Source organism: Priapulus caudatus, unplaced genomic scaffold (assembly GCF_000485595.1).
Source record: "Priapulus caudatus unplaced genomic scaffold, Priapulus_caudatus-5.0.1 Scaffold1775, whole genome shotgun sequence".
NCBI lineage: Eukaryota > Metazoa > Priapulida > Priapulimorpha > Priapulimorphida > Priapulidae > Priapulus > Priapulus caudatus.
This window is the reverse complement of record NW_014578836.1, coordinates 44424-56461: the sequence shown is the minus strand read 5'-3', so window position 1 is coordinate 56461 and position 12038 is coordinate 44424. Positions and strand designations below refer to the sequence as shown.

The 12038-nt window shown below is 40.8% G+C and overlaps 1 protein-coding gene across 1 annotated transcript in view; it reads left to right on the top strand.

Moving 5' to 3' along the window:
* LOC106817573 (cytochrome P450 2D4-like) overlaps positions 1-12038 on the top strand; it is a gene marked incomplete at its 5' end in the record, with an annotated part of 18596 nt that overhangs the window by 1353 nt on the left and 5205 nt on the right. The window lies entirely within an intron of this gene.

Genomic DNA, 12038 nt, shown 5'->3' with positions numbered 1-12038 from the left:
AGCAATCACCACGTCTGGGGCAGATGGTTCTGGCTGAGAAAAATTAAAAAACGTACTTACAGTATAAGTGTTAGTTCAAAAATTAGAAAAAAATACGCTATTACGTCAATAGATGGCAGTGCGCATACAGCAGATCCCACATTCACATTTTACGTGCGGAATTACAGCTGCGTCTCTTGACTGCCGCCGTGTGAGCCATATCAGACATCACCACGTCTGGGAAGATGGTTCTGGCTCAAACGAAAAAATCTATTCCTCAATAGATGGCTCTACGTCTCAGATCCCACCCCCCTCTACTGCCACGATCCCCCGCGCTCACTCTGCTTTGACGTACGGACCGTACTCGCACAGTATAGTCGTGGGCCCAGTAGCTGTGGCCAGTGTTCTGTTGTACCCAGTGCAGTGGTTTTCTTTTCAGTTACAATGAAATTTTAACTTAATCTGTGTCACTTAACATGGAGTTTATATTTAAAGACAACATTTGCATGGGTTCTACGGGTATACTTTGCTGCTAGTTAATATAACACAAAAATTTATAGGCGGCATTAGAAGAGAGGTACAAACATAAAACTAGATAGAGCGTCTTTTCCGAGATTTTGCGCGGCATTGTGAACTCGCTAGCAAACAATGTTGCACCATACGGTAATCGATGACAAGCACACTTGGTCACATTACACAACACACACACACACACACACACAACACACAAACACACACACATGATGCACGCAACGCCACCGGCACACGCAAGACACAGGGCGCTTTGCACGCACCACAGCGGATAATATGTAACACAATTTACAATGCGCACCCTGGACCCATGTAGAAGCATGATTATTTCGGTCACCTAATTGCTACACTTCCATGATGAGGTAGTCGTCCCATGTTTGTCTGCCATCGAGAGAGAAGGGAGCCGACGCACGGGCAGCCGCGGGGTCCGGCGGCGCGCTCCACGGGTCACTTTCACGTAGTACGACGCGCCCCCACACGAGAGCCGCTGACGACGAACCAACACTGACGACTGAAATGTTGTCTGCCAAGAAACTGCAGCAGCTGGCCTAGCGGGCTGGCTACGGCTGCCGCTCATTGTCGCCACACATGCGCTGACAGCCTAAGTAGTAACAGCACACACGATGCGCGGCCCGGTCACGGACAAACTGGGATTGAGACTGCGCCGCACTCGGATGGGAGGAGACTGGAAGAGAAGTAGGTATAGAAACATGTAGCGGTGTAAAGCGGTATATTAGCTTTGCGAATGAAACCTAGGATAGGAGGCGGTAAGCTTTGCGATAGGAAAAAAAAAAAAAAAAAAAAAAAATAGTATAAACAGGAGCGTGGTGGTGTTACCAAGTGCCTGTCACAACTGCTTGTTATAAAATAGCAAACTCGTAATGAACTATTATTTTTCTATCAGCCGACAGCGACGTGCGTAGGGAGACGAATGCAATGTCCCTTCGGCTTCTTTGCGCGTGTAGGGCATATATACAAAACGGTAGGCGAGGTCATTCGTACGGCCATCTTAGAGATAACTTCACATTCAGCCCAATGACGAGCGAGTGTCCGGTGCATGACGTTTACTAACGGCACGCTTCATGTATTCCAGCTTGAGTTTATCTCCATCTGTATGTCCAATCTATATCCTTCTAGATGCAAATTGAACTTCGAGCAACATACGCCGCAATTATGGACCGGACCTCGGTTTTGATGACGTCACTATGAAAGGCGGCGTCGATATGCATACATATGCCACATATATACACTTGTACATGTACATGCGTTCGTTTCCATTATAGCGACAGTAACGTGTAACTTCTGTCACGGGCATTTCACTGCCACACCATGTCATCATCTAAAAGCTCGACACTGATTATAACAGCAGCGAAATGCGGTTAGTAAATCTTGCTCCCTTTCACCCATCCCGACAATGGACACCGTGGACTACTTTCTTTGGCGAGACTGCTTGCCCGATAGATTAGACGCCCTGGCACACCAGACACACGAGCACACAACACATCCACACACACACACACCACACACACAACTGCTGATCGCAGTGTACACTGAGCATTCTAATTAGACAGTCTAAACAGTGTTATTTACGAAAGTGAAACTCAATGAATAACAATTAAGCCTTCGTCCATTTGTCCTTAAGCTGAATATGAAAATAAACGGCGCATCATAGATTGACCCCGTTTAATGTACAGGGTTAGTCTGATAAGGGAGCGAGGGACATCGCCGCAGACTGCGACCACTTTACATTCTACTTAGACGAGCGGTGTGACAGCACGAAAAGTCTATGCTCGCCAATTTTATCCCTGAATCTATCCTCTCTCTAACATCACCCTAACTATCTATCCTAACCTTAAACCCTTTGAAAATTTTTACGGTCAATGTAATGGCATAATCTTAGCCTACCCTCTGCTAACCTAATTTCGTAACATTATCATATCATATCCAAATTCTATTTTATTTCTTTCCCATTCCATCCCATCTCATCCCACCCCATCTCATCCTAATTCGTCTGTGAAGCCGACGCGCATCCGCGTGTGTACTAGGCTGCGTCAGCGGCACGTGTCGGCGCAATAGGGCGCAGCCGTAGCAGCGGCTTGCGCGCAAGCTGCTGCCAGTTTCTCGGTAGAAACACTCCGTCCAGCCGTCCGTCGTGTTGGTTGTCGTCACGGCTGCTCGTGGTCATCGTATCTACGTGAAGCGAACGCGTGGAGTCGGCCGCCGCGACCCCGCGCTAGGCGCCCCGTCGTTGGCTCCCTTGTCTCGCTGGCGCGGCAAAATCATACGGGAAGCTACCTGCAGCAAGCTGAGCGAGCAGCTAACGGGACCGATATTTAGCCTCTACATGGACCGCAGGTTAGCAAGAGTTACTTTGTAAATCTATCTAATATATCATTTATCTATTTAATCTATCAATCTCGTCTTTCTCTCTATTTATGCCTGTCACTCTATTTTAGATCAATTAGCTTCATCTCTCCTCTATCATCTACCTCTATCTATCTATACTACTATCTATCTATCTATCTATCTATCTATCTATCTATTTATCTATCCCTCTATTAACCCATCCATCTATTTATCTACTTCAATCTTATATATCATCTATCCCACGCTATCGCCTTCTATACGTCTGTCCACGCTTCTATCAATCTTATCCGTCTATCTATTTTATGTCATCTACTCATACATACATACATACATACATACATACATACATACATACATACATACATACATACATACAGAGCATGCATACTCATACATATCATACGATACATGTAGATAACCATACATACATACACTCATACATACATAACATCATACATACATACATGCAACACTACATACATACATGCATGGCATACATACATTACATTGCACTGCAATGCCATCATACATGCATACCATACATACATACAACATCACACACACACACAAACAAGGCGGGAACCGGACAGAAAAGACACGAGCATCGACACTTACAGACACAACACACAGAGGAGGAAAAGCACAGGCGGACGTTACACAGGAGAGAACGTCGCCGAACATACACACATACAACACATGACACACACCCTACCACATACACACATACACACATACACACATACAACATCCATACCAGGCGCATACACACAATACATACATACACACATCACATACATACATACATCTCACATACATACATACATTACATCAACCACCACATCCCCCACAGCAAACAACACACATACACAACATACCACATACACACAACAACACACACACGCATACATACATGACACACATACACACATACATAACAGTACATACATACACCCACACACCACACGACACACACGACACATACACACCCACATACACACACATACCACGCCCACTACCACAGGCACACACACACACACACACACACACATACATCACAACATACATATACACCATACATTACATACATACCATTACATACATAACATACATACATACATACATACATAGCATACATACATACAAATCACATACATACTATATACATAGCATACATACATACATACTACTACATAATACCATACATACATTAACATACCCTACATACATATCTACAAAACATACAATGCAACATACATACATACATACATACCATACATACATACATACATAACATACATACCATACATACATACATACATATACAAACATCCTACATACATACACAATACATACATACATACATACATACATACAAAGTACATACATACATACATACATACTACATACATACATACATACATACATACAGTACATACAACAGCATACATACAAACATACAACATACATACATACATACATACACATCACATACATACATACAAATACATACCATACATACATACATACATGACATACATACATACATTACATACCATACATACATACATACATACATACATACATACATACATACATACATACATTACGATACATACATACATACATAACATACCAACATACATCCATACATACATACATACATACCACTACACATACATACATACCATACATAGCATATACATCAACATAGCAATACGATACATACATACATAACCATCATAAATACATACATACATTACCATCCACATACATACATACAGACATACATACATTACATACATACATACATATACATACATACATACATAACATAACATACATACATAACATACATACACTACACATACATACATACATACATACATACAGTACAATACATATCATCATCACATACATACATATACATCATACATACATACATAGCACACATACTATACATACATACATATACATACATACATACATACATACATACATACATACATACATACATACATACATACATACATACTGTAGCGTTTCATGTCTTCCGGCGACACCGATGGCGCACCGTCGAAACTTAGTGACTAGCACAACACACCTTAGTATTTCAGCTCACCTGTTGCGCCCGGAGACGTTGAAAACCTGCGCGTAGCGCGTCGCCATCCGGATGCCGCTAGCCACTCGAAGCGCTTCAGGCTACTGCGCTCCCCGCTACTAACCGCATTCTGCGCCGTGTTCCGGTTCGGTGCATTCGTAAGAGTTAGTCAACCATTGCCATACGAATGGGCGGCACCACACACAGACACCACCGGTCACGGTTAACCCCACGCCCTGGCCTGTCGCGCTTATACGTTACCGTTAAATAGACAAGCTTGCACACCCCGCGGTAAGCAACAGAGGATTAAACAAAATAGAATGAACATACGAACGCAGCCGCGGCAAATGCCTACAGTAACCGGCGGCCTCCTTCTCCCGCTGCAGCCATGCACGAGAGTTACATATTTTCTCATTACCTGTACTCTAGTCTAGAAAATACTTAAACCGACCTATTTAATATTCGACTACTACTAGTACTGTAATTCATTTTACTATGCCCCGACACGACAACATGACAAACGACAGTCCTACGTGCCGACACTAAATTAACCGACGCACGCTGTCCTCGTCTCACCTCAATGCTCATGAAGGCGAAGCACACGCAGACATCCGTGACCATACATACGAAACTTCAGGGCGTACCTCGGTATCGCTACATATCACATCCGCCACACCGTGAGCGTGATGTAGTAACATATAAATAAATAGCAGAGCCCGCAATACAGCACATAAAACGTCAGATTGTTAATTTGTTATTATGATAATGATTATTATGTTTATTTAATAACTTAACTTTAAAACATCGCTAAATTAAATAAATGTATAACTATTTTGCCTATTATTTATGGCATATCTTCCTGCATTACAACCTAACCGAGAAAAAAATATTACAACAATTGCAAGATAGTTGAATGACGCCATTTTAACGTTTCTCACACAATAAATTGCATGCCTCAATGTAAATCAGTTTGAATTAAAAAATGAAAGTTTATATCCCCACCAAACTAAAGAGAAAACATACTATATAAGTACCAAATTATTTGCGAATATATTCAATGGTTACGCTCTCTAATGTTTCATACACAAATTGAATTTGTACTACAATCATGAATATAATCAAGCTACGACTACAGTAGTTTAAATTGACAGATAAAGGTTTTATTTGCATAAACCTACAAGAGAGAATGTCTCATGGTCTAATTGCCAGCGACTTAATGAAGTGCGCCCTGAATATTTCTCACCACAAATTAAATTGCTTGCTACAATTTAATCGGCAAAATATCTCCTTAACCCTATCTAAACAAAGGCTGCTTATGACACGATTTTATTCAAGTACCACAGTGCAGAGATAACGAAAATTAATTCACAGGTTTTATTTATTATAGAGATAAAACGTTAGAAACATACAAGTTTAATCACAGTCGTTAATTTTTATGATAACATAGAAGGAGTTTAATCACAAGTTAAGGTAAAAACGTTAGGTAACGCAGTTTAGTTACAGGTTAAAACGTAAGATAATGCAGTTTTATAGCAAGCGTTTTACCACAGGTTTATCACTCGTACGACGTTATTTTTTAAAACGTTGCGAGTTTTTATGAAATCATTGTGGATTACGGTCGCGCGACGAAATGTAACAGATACGGATTTGCCATCCAGGTGAAGCCAAAGGTTTCATCCATACACGGATCGGTATCGCCATCTGGTAGCCTGATGTCGAAGTTCTGAAAACAAAGTAAAGTTTGGGTGTGCGGTGGATGTCCAACGCTAATTTAGATGTAATTTTTATTGAGTTGCACGTAACATATCATCGGTAAAATTAAGCAAGCAAATGTTGAATTTCTCGTGTTTTGGAGTGTCATACTCTTTCTATATTATCAGGAGCAGATAAAGAGCAGATAAAGAAGCAGATAAAGAGCAGAACCTTCTTTATCTGCTCTTGATATTATCTTACTCCTGATGTCATGAATACGTTTGATGTACACATGTCTAATTCATAAAACACGAACGCCCTAAATTCTTGACCACCTGAATAGGATTTAGAAGCAATGAGCTTTTCCTCTAAGCTGTTTAGCTCGGGCAACCAATACGCCAACACAATTTTGTTGTAGATTAAATTATTTGTTTGCTTATGAATGAGTTGTATTTTGTTCTATTACTAATTTATGAATTTATTATGAAATACATAGAGCATTACCAGCTTTAGCTATCTGCCGGTCGCCTTATATTACGCCTGTCTGTCTGGTTTCCTGTCTATAAACATGAATGTTTTTGGAAGCGGACGCACCCTTGGCGTTTCCGTTCATATGCACTTGATATGACGTGAGTAATTACGTGATGTTAGAACATGAGCGTATATCGCACGCACCGTTCATCTCCCCTCGTTCGTCTGCCATGTAGCGACGCAGCACATAGTGGAATGGTCGCGCCGACGTGTGCTCGCCCTGGTTGAGAAATGCCTCCCTCGCTAGCTCCACATCCTTGACGACCAACCAGTCCACAACAGTAAACTGAAACACGTATTTGTATATGTATGTGTATATATACAAACATGCATAATTATGTTATACATATATGTAAACATACAAACATCTATGACTGTAATTTATTATGATTATAAGTAGATAGATAGATAGATAGATAGTTAGATAGATAGATAGATAGATAGATAAATAAATAGATAGATAGATAGATAGATAGATAGATAGATAGATAGATAGATAGATAGATAGATAGATAGATAGATAGATAGATAGATAGATAGATAGATAGATAGATAGATAGATAGATAGATAGATAGATAGATAGATAGATAGATGAGATAGGAGTAGATAGGATAGATCGATAGATCTAGTGTGCATTTTGCATTTGGAAGATATAGATGTATGACATTACAGGTGAAATAAACTCAAGCGTGAAAAGAACGTGACGGCCGTAGTAAAGTCATCACCCCCACACACTTCGTACAATTGGCTAATGTTAGACTTACTAAAGGATGTCCTAGAAATGACTCGCGGCTCATAATTTGTATATTTCCTGACGGACGCACACCAAAGGAGCCAGCGGGCATTGCACGTGCCTACCGTAAACGTCGGCTGTCGCTTGATATAGAGTAGATAGTAGGAGCTTAGTCGTTGATGGCAGTTTATTTAGGAGTGAGATGTAAGCAGGAGGATAAAGGTGAACGAAATGCAGTTTTGGAAGCGAGGGCGGAAGCCGAAACACCACCACAGCGTTCATCACGATGAATGTTAATAACTGGATTTTACCGGTGATTTCCTGAAGGAAGGCTTAACCTCTCTGCTATCGCCTGGCTTTATCCAAAACGCTAAGTACCTCACTGCCCGTATCCTACCGCACTCATTCGAGTCGGCTATTCTCATTCATCTCCTCGCCATCACATGCCCATCTCGAGTGGCGCCGGTGTTCGTAAAATCCCGTGAGCAGGGCGCGAATTCCCGGACTAGTGTAGTTACTACGCTGTCACGACGTGTAGCGACAATGGGCGGCATCGTAGCAGCGGCTTCGCGGCAGCTGCTGCAAGTTTCTTGGCCACATGCGTCAGCGAGTCGTGTTGTCGTCGTCACGGCTCTCGTGTGTCGTACCTACGTGAAGCCCACGGGCTGTGGAGCGCCGCCGGATTCCCCGCGTCTGGCCCGTTCGTCGTGCTCCTTCGTTCTCGCTGGCCTGGTTCAATCATGGGGGACGTTTTCTGCAAGCAGTTGAGTTGAGCAGTACTGGACCGCTATTCATGCTCTCTACATGGATCTCAGTGTCAGCCGAGTTAACTTTGTACAATCTTGTCTATCTATCTATCTATCTATTCTATCTACTATTCTATCGTAATTCTATCTATCTATGATCTGATCTATTCGTATCTATGACTATTATCGATTCGATGCTATCTAATGCATATCTATCTATCGAATCTATTCTATCTCGCTACTCTACCTATTCTATCTATCTATCTATTCTATCTATCTATCTATCTATTGTATCTAATGCGGGATGCGAATTGATGTCGAGGATCATCGATCTATCCTATAGTCTCTCTGATCTATCTATCTATCTATTATCTATCTATTTACCTATCTAGTGCGTATATCGATATATCTATCTAACTTATCTACAGCGCATCTAATCATCTATCCATACTATATCATCTATCCATCTTAATTCCATTCCATCTACCATCTATCCATCTATCGTCTTCCGATCTACCCAAACCGATTCATCTACGCATATCCTGTCGTTCGATCCAATCTATCCATCTATCATCCATTACATCTTGCTCCCATACTCTACTCTTTTTTTTTCTGCCTTCTATATCATATATATATATATATATAATTAATATATACATAATACAAAAATGTTTCAGTTTTACCTTTTGTTAACTCAACCTATGGGAGCTATAGCGCGAGGGTAGGCACTTTCTCTACCAGCGTGGCGTAGCATGATCGTCGGCGCGACCGAATTCCTATGTACTGGCATCCGCTATTAGCAGACCGATCGTGGTGTCGATGATATGGTGCGTTGCGTGTAACTTACCGTGTCATGTTAATGTTAAGCTCATATGTAGCAAATTCATACTAACTAGCTATCATTCTCAAACAACCATTGCTGCCATAATTTGAAAATAGCTGGGGACTGTCGAACTCCAGAAATGGATTCTTTTATAGTCTATAAACTAGTGTGCGTATTATGGTGGTATATATACTTATATAGTACTATATATATATATATATATATATATATACTATATACTGCTACTTTAAAAAATCAGACAAGGGAACATCAGCATACTTAATACATTTTGCTGTCGTAAGATCTTTCTACCGTCGCTATTTTTTTAGAATTGATATATATATATATATATATATATTATATATATACTACGGACAGGCATGTGTTAGCGGCCACCTCCATAGAACGCGTCAACATCCATTAAATCACCCATCGCACATACAATTACATCTGACAACGAGTCGTTTTTCCTCGAGTGACCATTACATTTGCATGTTTGACCTTATGTAGGGAATAATATTTCCGGGATTCAGAATTGTTAATGGTATCATTCTTGCAATGCATTGCGGGTGGCGGGGGTAACACACACACCACACACACACACACACACACACACACACACAAACACACACACCACACGCACACACACACACAGACGCACACACACACATACACACACACACACACACACACACACACACACACACACACCACACACACACACACACACACACACGACACACAAACACACGCACACACACACACTCGACACACCACACCACACACACACGACACAAACGCACGCACGCACACACGAATGCATACACACACATGTATATATAAATAAATAAATATATATATATATATACATATACAAATATATATATATATATATATAATATAGATATATATATATAAATAATATATAGATATAGCTATAGATATTGATATAGATTACAATACGCAGGGGTTTTAAATTTCCATTATTCAACGTTACATCTGATATGCTCTTAACGTGTTTCCAACCACCCAGTGAAAATGAATTAATAAATTATTAATAATAATAAGTGTAATATATTAATAATAATAATAATATAATAATAATATACTTTATGCGGTAGAAAATATTATATTATTAGTGCACAGAAATCCAAGGAGCGCATGAGAGCACACTGAGACATAAAGGGATTATTTGTCCTTCGTTATTATATTATCAACAATTAATTTAATATAATAATAACTTTAAAAGATAATTGCATTAGCATAACAATTATTTTGCGTATTTTTGCGGTGATTCTAGATTCTTGTGTACCGCAGTAAAAATAGGAACGTGGATTGTTTTTCCGGGATTTTGATTTTCAAATTTATCATCCTTGCAATGTATGCAGCTGCCGGATGTACATAGATTCTATATCCTTTCTGGCTTGATGCAGGGACTGTGCATTTAGCGAGGGAAAGCTATGGAGGGAGCATAGAAGTTTGCGCTCACCAAGTTGCGTGAGTTCGGCATGGGAAGGTCAGCATAGAGAAAGAAGATCAGGAGGAGGCGTCCGCCTGTCTCGCACATCTAAGGGACACCAACGGGGAGCCGCTCGATCCACAGGTAGAAGAGAATAACCAGAAATATTTTATGCACAAGATGTCTCGCTCTTGAGCCTTTTTCTAACTATCTATCCCCACTTATATATACATATATATATATATGTATATATTTATGTATATATATGTATCAAGAGCTAATAATACAACAAGAGCTAATAATTATTAGCTCTTGATATCAAGAGCTAAGTAATAGCAAGAGGTTTTATAGCTCTTGATATATTATATATATATATCCATCTCTAACTCTCTCTCACACCACACTGTCTTGTTCTTACTTCACTGACGCTCCCTTATTATTGTCTCTACCATACACTCATTATTTTGCAATCACTTGATCCACGTGTGTCGGTATGTGTGCGTGTGTGCATGTACGTGTGTGTATGTGTGTGTAGTGTGTGTATGTGTGTGGCGTTGTAGTCTGTCTGTGTGTGCGTGCATGGGTGTGTGCGTGGTTGTGTGTGCGTGCGTGGGTGTGGGTGCATGGGTGTGTGTGTGTGGGGGATGTCTGTGTGTACAGACATTTATAATACATATACACGGCACCGGCAGGCTCTTCTCAGGCAGCTGTGGTGTTGACGTGATTGTCTCCATCATATTCGGTGCTCGGTATGACTACGCCGACCCCGCCTTTTCTCAGATTTACCGCGACGATATCAACGCCATCTTCCACAATACCAGACACGTACAGTGTAAGTACCCTTCGCTAGATATGCCAGGTACGTATCGTTCTGGTGAACGCACAGGTTGTGTATGACGTCGGTAACATACAGGTACGGCTACCGGTCGCTAACATACAAGTAAGCGTTCCGGTCGGTAACTTACAGGTAGTACCTTCGTGAGCATACAGGTACGTTCCGATCGCTAACATACAGGGTACACACCGTCCGTAACATACAGGTACGTACTACGGTAACATAAGCAGGTTATGCACGATG